A 6,345-nucleotide genomic window follows, 5' to 3' on the forward strand; every position below is an offset into this window, starting at 1 on the left:
ACCCTAAAAAATGCTGGGTTGTTTTAACAAATTTTGGGTCAAATATGGACAATGTTGGGTTAAAAATTTAATTTAAAAATGTAACCCAACGGCTGGGTTTGTCCATATTTGACCCAAAGTCGGGTTGAAACAACCCAGCATTTTTTTTTAGAGTGATAGTAGTGCCCCAAGCACGCCCATTCAAAAGGCAATTTGACCAAAAACGAAAATACGGTCAAACTTAAAAGTGACGTTTCCATTCTAGTTATGCTTTTAAACGAAAGTTTGCCTCGGGTAGATTAACAAAAAGACCTCAGGTTGCATTTTGGCGACAGTTATACTTTAATCAAGCTCCAAAAACAGCTCGCTTTGATATTGCGGGATCTGTGACGTCACATGGGTAAATACATTTGCATATGCCCACCTCCAGAGCAAGACGTCGACCAATAGTTATACACCACTAACACCCACTGGCGTTCTGCCACTTAAAGGCCTGCTGAAGTGCATTGAAACGTAATATCCACTGAAACAGGAAGACAGGGCGGGACATATCGAACAGCTCCTCCCCCTTTTTAAAAACAGCCAATCGCGTTAGTTTATAGCACAGCTCGACCAGAGCCGTTGAGCTCAGTTTCCTCCTAATGTCTTACCGTTTCTCCTCCTGATCTCCTCCATATCGCTTTAAAATACAGCATTCTGTGCAGAATTGAGATGGGTCCGATACGTCTTCTGGTCTGTGGCGACTCGATTTCAGCCGCCGCTTCAGAGTCTGTTTATAATGTAGAGCTTCAGATTTGATTGGACAGGAAATCTGATGAGAAGCTGAAGAGTGATGCCATCAAAATCAATCCCTATTGGTGGAAGTGAAAGACTAAGTTTTGAATGCTTATCTCTTCTAAATGAGAATTTTGTCATTGTTTTGGAGCACACATATTCTTACTAAAAGCCCAAAAAACCTTTTGATTTCATGGTGACTTTAATGGCTGACATTTGCCTTCACTGGATGTGAGCGTTGCGTCAGAGTGGATGGTTTATTATAATGGCGTCCCGGATCACGTCGGACAATTATATGTTTGTTCGGAGCATTTGACTTTAGATTGTCTTGTAATCGAGGCACAGTGTAATGGAGAGTTCACAAAGAAACTTTCATTGACAGATGAAGCAGAGACTGTATTGGATCTGACAGCAGCTGCATCACAAACCATGAGTAAATGATTTCATAATGCTTCGTTTGTAAATAACATTTTTAATATGGATAATGTTTTCAATAGCGAGTGGGCATTGATACTGTTTCCGATGCAATGATGTCAGCCAATCATAACAGTGGCGTTTACTGCAAGCCTCGCCTTAAAACCTGGTAGTTTCAGAATAAAGGTTGAAAATAAATGTTTTTCAAGTAAAAAAAAGGACGAATTAAAAAGTCATTAAGAAATCTTTACCGCATAAGATATTAAGACTCTTTATATGAGTCTCTCTAAAAGTCTTTATATGCAGCGTTAAGTATGTTAATCTTGTTTCATCTTGTTTATTTATCTTGGTTTTGCCAAAAAAAGTTGCTGAATGCAAATTGCAAGCCACATTTCCAAATTCTGAGGTCTATAAGTGAGTTTTTACCCATGTTAGTCCATGCAGATTGGATCTTTCCTGGGAATTCCTCCTTTCCCAATCAGTCAGCGTATTTCACTATTATCTGATGGCCAGATTGTTGCGTGAGGGGGGTATTTTGGAGAAAATGGACATCTTTGTTTAAGGGTCACAATGTCACATATGAGAACCTGGAATTTGTGTTTGATCATGTGTGCATGTTCATGTCAAAGGTCAAAGAAATCACCTTTAACATGTATTAGTTGTCCATCATATCTGCTCCATTAAGAGCCCGAACTAACCGGAGCGGAACGAGAGCGCGGAAAAGGGCATCTCTGTTTCCACACATGCCTTTGTGCCCTAAAGTTCTTCTTGCCTTTCTGACAAAAAGTCTTTTGATTCTCCTCTGACATCTGTTCGGAGGCAAGAGAAAGGATGAGGATCCCAGGAGGGACGAGCGCTTTCTTAGGAAACTTCCAGAATCCGAGGAAGGTCTAAAACACGTCAGACCTCTAATTTGATAGGGCTCCTTAAAGGCCAGAGTCTTCTGAGTCTTCTGTTTGTGTCGCCTATGTCTTTTCACCTTCGGAGAGACTGAGTTCACTCGTACACATCTGAATTGCACCGACGGAAAGTTAAACATTGGAGCAATTGAATCTTTCCTCATTGAATTTTGTAAAGTTCTGAGTTTCATCTCTTATGGTGGCACTGCGAGTCTAAAAGGAGAAGTGGGTTATTTATTTTTTAATAGGGGGTGAGTGAGAGATAGGAAACTATTTTAACTCAGTAAATGCTTGTAAATTTCACAAATAATTTCAAAGAAATGGCAAATAACATTGAATTCAACGTGGAATTTTTAAGTTGAAAGACTGAAATACACTGACAAAAATTTGGTGTGGGATTTTGAAACAATTTTCACTCAGAAATTGCTTGTAAATTTCATAAATAGTTGCCAAGAAACAAGAAGTAACACATTGAATTAAACATGAAATTTAGAAGCAGAAAGACTGAAATTGTGTTTATTTGTAAAATATGCTCCAATAGTCTTTGTTGTATTTACAATCTTTTTTTATTGCACTAGTATTTAACATACTACAATAATCTTTGCTTACAGTCTCAAACCCTTCACTATTCACTAATGACTACTTCCACTTTTAAAGGTACACTGTAAATGTTGTCCCTCTAGAAGTTAAAAAACAAAACTGCATTTTGTGGAAGAACATTGTTTTGGTTGTGCTTTGTCTCTGAATGATTGTGCGGATGAATATGATTATCATACTGCTCATAAAACATTCACTATAGGCTTAAGAGATACAACCAGTTTAGATGCAAAGGATCTCAAGCTGACCAGCTGAAGACGTTACTGTAGCTTTACACATTAATAGACTCGGTACTTCCTTGAAAATTAAAGCACAGCGATACGGCAGCCATGATGAAATGATCTTCACAATAGTTAATGCTTTACAGTGGACTCTTTTAGAGAGCCACATATGGCAATTTATCTGTTCAATAAATACCGTACTCTCCTGTTGAGTAATAAAACACAATAATCTCCGCAACGCTTTTACAATATTTGAAATCCCTCAGTTCTCCATCTCTGAAAAGCCAAGCTGATGTTGGTTCTTGTTTTATTACGAGCTCTGTCTCTTTTCTCCAGCAGACTCTCCTCTGTACACACACACACACACACGCACACGCACACACATTCTTGTACATCTATCTTTATGAGGACATTCATTGACACAATGCAATCTCTAGCCGCTTACCCTAACCTTACCCATCACAACTAAGTGCCTAACCCGAACCCTGACCCTAAACCGACCCTTAACCTCATTATAACCTTATCCCTAAAACCAAGTCTTGACCCTCAAACAGCCTTTAAAGGCTCTCAGAAAGTGAGGACCAGCCAAAATCTCCTCACTTTACACTCTTTATCCTCACTCCAATGGTCTAAAACTCAATCTGGTCCTCGCAAAGATAGTTGTACAAGTACACACACACACACACACACACACACACACACACACACACACTGGATCTGATGTTAATTCTTGTTTTATTACGAGCTCTGTCTTGTTCTCTTTTCTCCAACAGACTCTCCTCTGTTCTCACACACACACACACACACACACACACTCACACACACACACACACACACACACACACACACACACACACACACACACACACACACACACACACACACACACACACACACACACACACACACACACACACACACACACACACACACACACAGGATCTGATGCTGATTCTTGTTTTATTATAATCTCTGTCTCGTTCTCTTTTCTCCAACAGACTCTCCTCTGTTCACACACACACACACACACACACACACACACACACACACACACACACACACACACACACACACACACACACACACACACACATCCAGACAGATCTAAAATATAAACGCTTATGATAGGCTTACCATGGTGAATCAGGGTAAGACACGTTTTAGAAGAAGGATTGATTATGTATTGACACATTATTTAAACAAAAAAAGATGCATAGTGTATCTTTAAGAGCCCCGAAAATTGTGCAATGGTCAAATATCAATATAATTTCAATGCTTGAAACAAATGTTTTTCATCAGAATGCACATTAGCTGTCAATGGAGAAAGATGCTTTTTGCCCCCTAGAATTATGCAGTTATGCAGGGGATAATCAGCCAGGCCTTGATCCCTTCTAATATATATGATTATTCATATGATATTTATGGCTCAGGTGGGAAAAAAATGTTTACAGCAATAAGTGCCCATACATGGCTGAAATGGATGGGAATGCTAACGGATAAATCTCTCTAGCTAGAACTCAATGGATAAACAGATTTACATGGAATGACAGAACTTTAAATACTGGATTTTAACTTTGCAGATACATCGTTGGTTAGTTGTTTTATGACCAGTCTCATGTTGACATGTGTAATGTTTAAATCTTGAAGCTGTACTTTTGAAACTGTATATTTGTGCATTTATTGCATTTTTAATGGGAAAGAAGCAGAACATTCCTTATAAGCAAACAGTAAAACAATAAATCTTTGGCAAAGAAACATTCACCGGCCCACACTGAAAAAGCAGATATTAGAAAATACAGAAAACAGGAGGAAATAATTGATAGAACATAGAAAATAAATAAGAAATACAATATGAAGTTTATGCTTAAGAGACAAAAAATATGATGCTAAAAAAGGAAACATTCCTTGACATCAACTCTTAAGCATCAGATTTATCACATCAGTTGAACTAATCAAGATTTTTTTTTTTTTTTTTTTTTTTTGATGCAACTGATGAATCATTTTAATTCCTTCCCTAATTTTGGATCATATTCATTTCTGAAAAAAAAAAAAAAAAAAAAAAAAAAATGTTTACCCCTTGATGTGGATCTAAATGATCAAGATTATGAACATTAAAAAAAAAAGTTTTTCTTTACCAAATGTATATTCAAAAAGGACAATTGGAGAAAAAAAATCACACAAATTACCCTTCACAGTGACATATATAATATATCAAATAACAATATAATCAAATAAAGTCTGGAGCGATGGAGTTATAGATTTCTCTAGACACAGGGGTCTTTGTAATGTTGTTCTTGAGTGTCCTTGTGGTGAAATGCACAGGTTCAGACGGTGTGAGTCAATTAGAAAAGGATTAGATGTTGATACGTGTCTCCGACTGACGGAGCGGAGCGCGTTTATATAGGAACGTGAGACAGACGCGTGCAATTAAATCTCACCTCATAACAGAAGACATATGGAGATCACTGACCTCTGTCTTCTGGAAACATTATCTAATATCTGTGTGTGCAGTCATGGGCGGATGAGGTGCTCTGTGTGAGCACTGGTGCAAATATTTCCAACTAATTAATGCATAGTTATTCTTAGTCTCATACTGGGTTTTAACATGCACATCCGATTTGGTTTATCAGAAGGCTGAAGATGAGTCAAAGTGCAATCGCTTCACTCTTAAAAATAAAGGCTCCAAGAGAGGGTTTTCGCAGAAATGCCATAGAAGAACCAACTTTCGGTTCCCCAAAGAACCTCTCAGTGAAAAGCTCTTAAAAGAAAACATTTTTCTCAGTGTGAAGAACATTTTAATAATCTAAAGAACCTTTTTCCGATATATAAAGAACCTTTTGTGGAATGGAAAGACTCCATGGATGTTAAAGGCTCTGCACTGAAGAACCATTGATGCTGATAAAGAACTTTTATTGTACATCATCTGAACTTAAAAAATGTTCCAGATTTAATATTTAATATATTACATCATTATTTTTGCAATTCCATTTGGGAAGTAATGCAGAACAGTCTTATTTTTATACTAATATATTATTTATTAATTAATTTTAGTTATTTAGTTCATTTTCCTATGTGTGATTGTCATTTTTATTATTATTTTTTTTCATATTTCGGTAACACTTTACAAATAAGGTTCATTAGTTTAACATTAGTGAACTACCTTAGTTAACATGAACTAAGAATGAACAATACTTCTTCAGCATTTATTAATCTTAATTAATATTGCAACATTTCAACATTTACTAATTCATTATTAAAATGAAAGGTTGTATTTGTTAGCATTAGTTAATGCACTGTGAACTAACATGAACAAACAATGAACAGCTTTATTTTTATTAACCAACATTAACAAAGATTAATAAATACTGTAACAAATGTATTGATAATTGTTAGTGTTAGTTAATACATTAACTAATGTTAACTAATGAACCTTATTGTAAAGTGTTACCCATTATTTCAAT

General features: G+C 36.5%; 1 long non-coding RNA gene across 1 annotated transcript in view; it reads left to right on the forward strand.

Annotated features, from left to right (window-relative positions):
• LOC311293513 overlaps positions 1-6,345 on the forward strand; it is a 32,574-nt gene that overhangs the window by 14,922 nt on the left and 11,307 nt on the right. The window lies entirely within an intron of this gene.

Source organism: Rutilus rutilus, assembly GCF_951802725.1.
Source record: "Rutilus rutilus genome assembly, chromosome: 7".
NCBI classification, from domain to species: Eukaryota; Metazoa; Chordata; class Actinopteri; order Cypriniformes; family Leuciscidae; genus Rutilus; species Rutilus rutilus.